At 51.8% G+C, this 10,515-nt stretch overlaps 1 long non-coding RNA gene across 1 annotated transcript; it reads right to left on the reverse strand.

Annotated features, from left to right (window-relative positions):
- Positions 1-4,889: 4,889 nt before the first annotated feature.
- LOC112665051 (uncharacterized) lies at positions 4,890-10,221 on the reverse strand. The gene is made up of 4 exons (XR_003140185.3): positions 9,921-10,221; positions 7,565-7,669; positions 7,249-7,408; positions 4,890-6,441 (listed from the first exon to the last, which is right to left on the reverse strand). It is a non-coding gene; the product is annotated as an uncharacterized LOC112665051 (long non-coding RNA).
- Positions 10,222-10,515: the final 294 nt, after the last annotated feature.

A 10,515-nucleotide genomic window follows, 5' to 3' on the forward strand; every position in this document is an offset into this window, starting at 1 on the left:
CGCTGCATAGCAAATCATCCCCAAAGTCAATAATCATGTATTCTCACTCTTGCATCTCTCTTGACCAGAATCAGCTGGTCTTGGCATCCAGCTGTAGGTTGGATCAGTTCCATGTATCTTTTATCCTCCTAGGTCTAGCAGCTGACAGAGCATGTTCTTCCAACAATGACATGAGAACAACAAGTGGGCAAGGTCAACTGTGCAAGCACATGTCAAGTCCCTGTTTGCATCACATCTGCAAACATCCCATTAGCCAAAGCAAGTCACAGAGAGGAGCCCACGCAGTTGAGGGCTGGCAAAGTATACTCTACCTCTGATGGGAGGAACCACAAATTCACATGGCAAAGGGCATGAAGAAGAGTGAAGAATAGGAGCCAATAATGAGAAAATATTTGCTAAACAAATAAATGTTGGATGCCTCTTTTGTGTTGGGCACCATGGTGCTTTGTGTTCATTAATCTTCTAATTTCATTTCTGCAACAACTGATATGGAACAGGTCTTATTAAATTTATTTTGCACATTTACAAAACCTATTGCTCAAAGCGCTTAAGTAATCTATCACTTGTGAAAGGGAAGGGCAGGATCTCACCCTGGTTCTGGCTGTGCCAAAGCCTATTTTCACCCATTACATCATGTGTCTTTACTTTTTTCCTAGAGTCTTCTGAGAAAGAACAGGCATTTGACTTGGGAAACCAGTACTGACCAGAATGTAACTTGGTGTCTTGTCACAGCATATCTGATGGCAGAGCAAGTAGACTCCAAGTTATGGGTGGAAGGGCAGCAAAGAAAGGCTCTGAGAATCCAGATTGTTGGTTGTAAGAAACAGAAACTTAGTCTGGCTGGTTTAAGCAGAGAAAGCTATTCATATTCCCCAAAATTACCCAGGGGATGAAAAGAGAGTTTCAGAAGACATGTGGACCCAGGGAGTGCTGAAAAGCCAGAGCACACTCCAAAGCATGGGGTCCTAACACCTGCTTCCCTGTTGTTGCCACAGCCACCACCAGAATAATCCTTCCCTGTCCTGAGTTTAAAGTCTAGGTGAGATGTCTGCAACTGGCCCAGGCTGGGTCAGATGCCCATGTTCAGCTGCATAGAAAGATCTCCATATCTATATTAAGAGATGGGAACTGCCTTCTCTGGGATTTGTTCAGTTAGGGGTTCCTCCAAGCACAGTAAAAAGGTTCAGAGGCTAGGAACAAAAACAAAACAAAATAAAAAAACAACAACCAAAGACAAATAAGCAAAACAAAACAATGAGGCTCAGCCAGCAGCCAGCAGCTAGTATGGTTAGTGAGTGTGTGAACTAAAGGAGAAAGGGGAGCATGCCTGCCCCCTAGCTTGCCACCCCTTTTCATACCTTTTTCAAGGAGGGGCAGTGGTAAGGCAGTGGGGCACACAGCTAGAGCCTGAGGGTCCCAGCCGCTGGTCCTCACCCCTGCCGCAGGATCCACTGATACTCAGCAGGAGGCTGATGCTTTTTCTGTCTTTAAGGGCTTCCAGGTCAGGAGGGGAAACTTTCACTCACAGAGGAACTTCTGGAGAACTGTACAAGGCAAGGGATGGGTCTCAGACTTTAAGGGTTATTAAGACTTTGGAGAAGAGATGGGACTATCAGGGCAGGCTTAGCACTGAGCTGGCCCTCAGAAGAAGGTAGATGTTTCAGAATAGTGGTATGAGGGAGGGCGTTTTGCTGTGAGGGGGCGCTGTGAACAAGAGGAGCTCCCCATCCTTTCCCCCATCTCCTGCTGAGATGAGCCAGTGCATCCCTGGGCCAGCCAGCTTCCTCCAGGGTGGGGGGAGGGGGCAATGGAGGGTAGAAGTGGGCTGTGCTCAGACCCTAGCCCAGCTAACCATGAGGCCATGGCTAGAAGCCCTCTAGCTCTGGGAAAGAGTGTGGACTTCAGACGTGGTCCTGCCTCTTCTCACTTAAGTAAGTTCCTTTGTATCTCTGAGCCTCTATCCTCATCTTCGAGGTAAGCGTCACAGCAGAGCCTCTGTCTTAGGTCTGCTGGGAAGATTGCAGTGAGGTACCATCGTTTGCACAGAAAAGCACGATGTAAGTGTTAGCCGTGCTGCTGCTGTTCGTGACAATGACGATGCAGTGAAGAACCTAGCCCACCGGCCAAGTCTGTGGCAGGCACTCTAAACACTTGCCCCTTCCCTCTTTCCATGATGGCAGTACCTCCCACCTTCCCCCAGGTGTACAGTGTCCTCAGGGCTGCCCCCCCCCACCCCCCCGGGAAGGACTTGCTCTGGTCACGACCATCCCTCAGATCTGGGAGCATGTGATGAAAGCCATGTGGGGAGAGTGGAGAAAGGATGTGTCCTCTTGGCTTCACCTGCCTTACGTCCCACAAAGCCCCACAGAGGCCCCCAGCTCGCTGGCCTCCCCTGGAACTGGGCCGGTGCTCGGTAGGTGGGGCTGAGGTCTAGTCCCTCTCAGTGAGTCTATTCTTCATAGACGGGGAGCTCCCCAGGGAAGGCGGACATGCCTGTTACCTGGCTGGGCCTGGGGCCAGGGCTGGAGATTGATCCTTCCACAGACTCAGCTTACGGAGTGTGGTCTCACTTCTCCCACATGTCTCCTCTCCCAGGAGAGAAGGGGGCAGGGAGCTGTGTCTCATCCTTCCATAGAGGCTTAGAGGGGCTTCCGGAGCCCCTGGACTCCAGAGCTCAGCAAGCCCCAGCCAGCCTCTGGGAAGGTCCTCCTGCTCTGATGCCCTCCAGGGAGGCACAGCTTGTACCTGGGTTCCTGGGTCAGGGTCTAGACACTTTGCACCCTCCCCTATTGCAGATCCAGGCCCCGCGCTGCCCCATCTCCTCTCTCAATCCTACGGCCAAGCAGCCTGGAGTAGCAGCAGCCGCCTCTTTGCTTCCCTCCCCGCCTCCCCATCCCCAGCACAGAAGCCCTGTCAAGGATCACTGCAAAGCACCACGTGGAGATCTAATCTGGGGCGGGGGGCGCAGAGCTGAGGCGGGATGGAAGGGGTCGACGAGAGGAGGAAATTAATGATTAAATAATGGGTTCCAAATGTAGCGGCTCCAAGCGAAATCCCCAGCCGCAAGCCGGCGGGCTGCACGTTCTCGGCCCTGCTCCAGGAGCCCTGAGGCCCGAGCAAGCAGCAGAGATGCTGGTGGTGGCCTGCGGCTTCCTCCAGGCCCAGTCAAATGGTCCTGGCCCGGATGCGGGGTCAGCGGGGCGCTTGTGGGGCCCCGGTGATTCCCGATGACATGTGGGAGCCCTGCCACTTGGAGCTCCACTGCTGAGCAGAGCAGGGGCCCTGGCAGGGGCACTGCAGCAGAGGCCTGGCCAGGCAGGAGGAAGTCTTGAGGGGCAGCTTGCCCGGGCCTCGGCCTCCATGCCGGGCACCCCGACCCCATTTCCTCCTAGCCGCTCATTGTCCTGGCTACCATGAGCCTTAGGTCTTCCTGGAGAAAGCCCCTGCAATGAATCCAGGGGACGCACTCCCAACCCAGACCATCACTCCCACTCCAAACCTGCCCCTAGGATTGCACCTCTCTCCCTGTGTCCTACTAGGCTGCTGGCCCCTCATGTGGGGTAGACGTCCCCATGCTGAAATTTTGGCCTTGTCTAGAGCATATTTCATCTTGCCGTGCCTCAGTTTCCCCCGAGCCCTGGGGGCTGCTGTCCCTCTAGCACTCTTCCGGGGACTAGGACCCCCTTGTAAGTTCTCCCTCTGATCAGTGAAGCCCCTCTCAGGCAGTGAAGGGACTTGAGTCCGCCTCCCTGGCCTCCCTGGCCTCTCTGGCCTTTCTGACCAGCCGTCCTGCCTGTCAGGGGAGGGCCCAGGTCTGAGAAGTCTGGGACAAGCATCCTGGCCCCAGGGCTCCTTCCCCCTCCTCTGGAACCCTGCTTGGAGCCTGAAATTTTCCACACTGAGCCTTTGGCTGCAGACGCTGGAACTTTTGCAATTTCCTGACTCTTGAAAATGGCTCCCCCTGCTCCTACGCCCTCCACCACATCCCTACAGGTCTTGTGGGGTGGTCACCTCAGCAGGGGCTCAGAGCCCAGACTGTTGGGACAAGCCTTAGCTTCCAAGCATGACACTGGAAAGCACACTCTTGCTGGAAGCTCCTATGCCATCGTCTGCCATCACCTGCCTGTCTCGCCGAGGGCCTGCCAGGAGAATGAATGACTAGCTTCGAAGCCCAGTAGTGTGGAGATCAGTGGGGCAAGAAGGAACTCAGTCTCCAGGTAAATAGGCTAGAATGATGGGAATCCTTTCTGTGCATAACGCCAACCAGGCAGAGCAGGTCTTACTCTGGAGTCCGGGGCTGTTGTTAGCCTCCAGGACCAGATGGGGGAATGCTGAAGGGTATCTGGGCCGGTGTGGAGGCACATGAAGCGCTGAGGAACATGCCACCAGGCCGCACCTGAGCAAAGCTGGAAGCCAGGAGCCGAGCCCCGCCCCCAGCAGGTGTATATTGCTGCCATGGCAGGCAGCCCTTGCCTGCTCCAGAGAGCTGCTAGTGGCCAGGGGACAGATGCCAAGCTGACTGTCTCCCTGTGGGTCACCCTGCGGGAGCCTTCAGATAAAAACCAGGAGGAAGCAGCTCTTGTAAGCTTTGCCCCATGGTTTGGGGGCCCTGTCCTTGTTCTGCCTCTGCAGCTCTCCAGAGTGTTTCCTGTATTGTCTGGGGGCTGGCAGCCTAGAGCCAGGCTGAGGCCTGCCACAGACTTTGTGTCACACCCCACCACCCTCTGAGGCACCAATCTTGGGTCACTTTTATGGACTGCCATTCTCTACTACTCTGAAAAGGCAGGCCAAATAAACACCAACCTGAAGAAGCCTGAGGCCTTCCTTTCCCTGAGTCCCCCATACCACCTCATCCAAGATCCACACACCGTCCGGGATTGCGCGTGCGGAAGAATTTTAATAAAAACAAGCAACTCAGAAGGGCAGGCTGGCCGTGTAGACTCGGTGCTATTCCTGGCCTGGGAGGCCAGGAGGCTCTCCTAGGAGCAGGAGCTCCCAAGACAAATACAGAGCAACAAGCAGGCTTTGTCTTCTCCCTTTGAAGATGGAGTGTCCAGGCTGGGCCTCGGCCACACAGGAGGAGAAAGGAGGCCAGGCTGGGGGTAGTCAGGCTGACAGTCATGGGCTTTGGGGGCCCAAGTCCTTTGGGAAACTCCCCAAGGATGGTCATTTAAGAGTAGGTATATGTAAGCTTAAGAGGAAGACATTTCCCTTGGCTTTACTGTCTGGCTGGCCTCATATTGTCACCTCACTGAACACTCCTTCCCTCAATCAGGTACCTGCTGTCCCCAACGTGAAAATCAGTCACTACGGGCCCAAGGCATGGCACAGATGGGGGAAAAACAAACATCAAAAACAAAACTGAAAACTTTTTAATCCCTTGGTTCTGTGGAGATGGATTTTTTCCAAAAGAAATTTAATTAAAGACAGAAAGAGACCAACATAAACCAAAAAAATCACACACACATGTGAAAAGTGCCATGACAGCCCTGGAGTCCTGGCCTAATAGGTGGGAAATCTGGGCACAGGGTTCTGGAGCCCCCAGAAGCTGAGCCTGTGGGAGCCAACCTTGTCTGCAGCAGGTTCAGACGGCCCCAGGGGCACCCGGCCCTTCTGAGGGTGTGAGCCAGGCAGTCTGGTGGCCCCTGGCAGAGAAGCTCACATCTTGGCAGCTGCCCCCAAATCAGCCAGACCCAGTGGTCAGAACCCAGAGTTCACACCCTGGGATGCAACCACTCACTGCCCATTTCACGGCAGTGAGAGTCAATGCTCCCTGGTACTGAACAAAGCCCGTCCTGGTGAAGCAGCTGACCTTCCTCTTGGGTGTATCTTTCATTTTTTTTTTAGCAAAAGCAGCCCTGTTTGGGGGCACCTGGATGGCTCAGTGGTTGAGCATCTACCTTTGTGTCAGGTCGTGATCCTGAGGTCCTGGGATCTAGTCCCACATCGTGCTCCTTGGAGGGAGCCTGCTTCTCCCTCTGCCTGTGTCTCTGCCTCTCTCTGTGTGTCTCTCATGAGTGAATGAATAAAATCTTTAAAAATTAAAAATTAAGAAAAGCAGGGCTTTTTTGTGATTTTTAAATTTGACAAAATTTTGTTTGTCCAAATCAATCCAGCATGTTGTGGTTGGAAATTCCCCCTACCCCTTGCATGCCACCAGAATGTCAAGGCTTTGGACATAGTTTAAGCTTCTCCCCCAAAACCCCCACAAGCCACCTTTACTCCCTTTCTGATCCGACCCCAGTCTTCAAATTTGGGCACGGTGGTTTGTCTCTGTCCAAAGCCCTTACCTCCCCCCCGAGAACATTTTGTTGGCTCAAGCTGGTGGCTCCTTCTTGGAACCAGGGTGCCCCTGCCCTGGGGAGACACCTGCCCTGCCCCCATACTCTTGCTTATGGGCACAGCTTCTTCCAGACAGCCCCTTTCCATGTTGATGGGGGCCTAAAAGGGAGATTAAATGAATGATTAAATATGATTAAATCATTAAAAACTATTAAATAAATGAATGGTGAATGCTAAACTCCTATTCTGTCTTCACATACCAAGTCCCCAAATGCCTAGGCAGATGCCCTCACTCCAGATTTACCCCTTCTTTCTAACTCTTGTCATATCCCTGGTCAATACGCTGTTGTTGCATGTTGATTCTCTCCAGGCCTTGCTTGTGGCTGTATCCCCCCTAACTCTGGGGACAGTGCCTGGCTCATGTAGATAGATGTCCAACTGTCAGTGGAAGTTGTGATGTCACTGGGTTTTCTCAACCTTAGCTGTGATCTTTTTTCCATCTTCTGTGTCCACCATGCCCCTCACGTCTAAGCTTGAGCTCCTTCTCTTCCCTTTCGTCATTGGGCTCATTCAAGATTCTCCCAGCAGGCAGCATAGCTGGGAGGAGTGTAAGCCATCAAGGCCTCTGCTCTCTATGAGCTTCTCAAGGGCAGTGGCCTTTCATTTTTATCTTGGCTTCTCTATCACAGCATCAGGCCTGGTGCTCTGTAACTAACTGGTAGGCCAAGAGAAGGAGGGGGCTGACCAAACAAATATTTTTCTCAGAGCTTTTATATAATGATCCTCATTCATTAGGGTTCCTCTCCCTTTTACTTTTCTAATTTCTTCTTGCTGATCAGAATTAAATCCAAAAGAGTATTCCATCCCTCTCCCCCACTGGCCCATCTGCTTCATCAACTTCCTGGAAGACCACTCTTGTGTCCTCTCTTCTCTTCCCATTCCCCACACAGAGGCACATTGGCTTACCTTGGTATCAGTCAGGACAGGACAGGTCATGATACAGTGACAAATAGCCCTCAAATAGCAGTGATTTGAGTCTGGGTGACTCTCCAGGGCAGGATCTTTCTTCCACATAATGTCTTAATGTCACACCTCCACATCAATAGGTGCTGCCGCAGCCACCATGCTGGAAGAGAGAGAAGTGCCCAGGTGAGCACAGCCAGTTTAATCTTTCCACTGGAAAAGAGTGCACACCCCAAACCCCAATCACATTGGATTCACCAAAGCAAGTCACATGACCACACAATGTCTCGGGAATGGGGAAATACAACCCCCCAAGTACCTAGACAGCAGGAGACCAGATATTGGAAAACGGCAGTGATCTTGCCCGCAGCAGAGTTGGGGTCCAGCTCCTGCCTGCTGGGCCTGTGAGAGGTTCCATCTGTGGCTGAGGATAGATAAGAAACAGAACAATGACAATCACCCCACTCTAGATCTGAACTCGGTCACTCTAATTACCATACCAGTCACTTCCCGTGATGTCTGCCAGGGTTCACCAGGAGCCCTGAGTAACCACAGCCTCACAGTCAGCACTGGGGGAAACTGCCAAACTTCTCTCAGGACAGTGGTTTTCAATTCAAGTCTATGGGACTGGGGCCTGGGACCCAAGGCCTGAGCTCCTTGCCCTGCAGCCTCTCCTCCAAACCTTACCCCTGCTGATGGGGCACACCAGGAAGACTGACTGGAAGGAGACAGCCCGGCTGGGGCACCTACCCAGATCTTCCCCTGCTGCGGCCCTTTCCAAAGTCTGCTCCCTTCCCTTCATCCCCATGCTTAATATCCCTTTATCTAGGGGGCCTTTTCCCCTCTGGCTCTTTTGGCTGGCTCCTATGGCCCAAGTTCCTGAGATGCAGTCCAATGGCAGAGCCAGAGAGACCAGGCTTGATCTCTCGTTTAAAAATAGGAAGGAATAGGGACACTGGGTGCCTCTGTGGTTGAGCATCTGCCTTCAGCTCAGGTCCCTACAGCGAGCCTACTTCTCCCTCTGCCTATGCCTCTGCCTCTCTCCTTGTGTCTCTCATGAATAAATGAATAAAATATTTAAAAAAATAAGGAGGAGGCTGGAGTGCACAAATAAATAAGTAATATCATTTTGGGGGGTCATATGGGGACATGGTGTGGGAGGACATGATTCATGGCTGCTATGAAGAGATGGAATCAGAGCAGAGACCTACAGGATGGTAGGGAATCAGAGTGACCTGAGTTCCAAACATGGAAGGAAAGACCAGCCTTTACCAGGAGAAGGGTCTTCTATGCCTCTGACCCCAGGAATGTGAGGGTTGAGTGACCAACACTGCCTTATTAAATTGAGTTTCAATAATGTCCTTCCTTGGTGTGTAGCCTGAATCCATGCAGCTCCTACCTAGTTTAAATCTCTGGGTTTAGGGGACAGAGTCGCCAGAGCCAATTCTTTAAAAGCCCAACAACTCTCCTTTTTTCCACACTGCTCCCTGTCAGTTTCCCTCTGACAGTGCCTATCATTACAGAGTTTGAACCTTTCTGCAGAATTTCCATGTGTTTCCCTGGGCAGTCTGGGTGAGGTATTTGTCTCTGGGGCAGATAGGAAGGCACCCCAGCCAAATGCTGGCCTCAAGACCTGACCTTTGGGGCCTTCTGGTCTTGCTCCCATTCCCTTGATGAATTCTGACACATCCCAAACCTACTCTAGGGCCACAGCCTCTGTGGTTCTAGCTGAGCTGCATGCAGATGAGTTTGGGGCACTTATTGGAAGAAGTGTGTTGCTTGTACAATCCCAGCCTGCGGAAGGGAGACGACACCAGTGAAGGTTGAAACACTCTCTACTCAGAACAGTTCCCAGGCTCACTGAACTCCCAGGCCTGTCCTGGAAGGACAAGGAAGAAAGGACCAGAGTGAGTCAGGGACAGCTCAGAGGTAAAGCCTGGGATAATAGCGGAGCAGATAGATGTGAAGTGCCTGACATAACAGTCAGGGCCCTCAGGAGACTGGGTTCTGCTCTCTAGGCCCTGGAGAGGAACTGGTTCACTAAGAATGGGTGTCGATGGGGGATCCCTGGGTGACTCAGCGGTTTGGCGCCTGCTTTCGGCCCAGGGCATGATCCTGGAGTCTCAGGATCGAGTCCCACGTCAGGCTCCCTGCATGGAGCGTACTTCTCCCTCTGCCTATGTCTCTGCCTCTCTCTCTGTGTCTCATGAATAAATAAATAGGATCTTTAAAAAAAGAAGAAGAAGAAGAATGGGTGTCGATGGACAGGCAGGTGTCTAGGGCATGGGGCTCTGGGTACTACTGACCTGGAGAAAACCTGTGAGGCTGCTGTAGTCAAGTGGGACCTACCTGGGACAGAGGTGGATTTGTCATGCCCACGTGGTGGCAGTATCCTTCAAGGCTCATTGTTTACTTTTTTTTTTTTTTTCTTGAGTAAATTTTCCTCTTTTTCTCCACCCATGGCCCTCAGCTTCACCTGTCTCGGCTAGACTCTTTGGAACATTTTTTCATCACTGACACCCATCAGTATTTTCCCAGGCTGGCCTCCATACCACTAAGGACTCTACTTTCCCCTGCCACCCTTCTAGGTGTTCTCCTCTTCATATGGCTTCAGTAGTAACCTCTCTTCCCCTTACCCTGTGAATAGAGCCCAGCAACCTTCTGACAGGACATACCGTGATCTGGCCATAGCTTACTTCTCCCTAGTCTTCAAAGCCTCTTCATTAAATGACCGTTTCCTCATTCTTAATGGGCAGAGGCTCAACCAGAGTGTGAACAGAGATAAAGCCCAGCCTGGCCCTCCAGGAGCTAAGTGTGATAGGAGAGACACAGATTACATGCTTCCTAATCAGAGTCTCCCAGAAGCAGACCCTGAAATAAGGATTTGAGCTGAGTCATTTATTTAAAAGAGGTTTCCAGGAAACATCAGTACCAGAGCAGAAACAGGGGACAGGGAATAAGAGGGTGGTCAATGGGTGCCCTAATAAGCCAGGAACTAGAATCTGATTCTCCTAGGCAACTAGAATTTAATTCTACTGGGGATTCTCTGGGGACCAGCATAAGACACCCACTCAGTTATTTTACCCAAGAGTGAGGGAGCTAGGTATTTATTGGTTGAGTACTGTTTTCAGGGAGCATTAATACTCCTGTACTTCTAGCCTGCTACACAGAGAACAAAGCTACTGGTAACCAGATAAACCCTGCAGGAAAGTAAGTGTGAATGCTGCTGCTTGGCAATTGAACTAGAATGCACTAAAATGGAATTGGCAA

The sequence above is a fragment of the Canis lupus genome, chromosome 17 (assembly GCF_003254725.2).
Source record: "Canis lupus dingo isolate Sandy chromosome 17, ASM325472v2, whole genome shotgun sequence".
Lineage (NCBI taxonomy): Eukaryota > Metazoa > Chordata > Mammalia > Carnivora > Canidae > Canis > Canis lupus.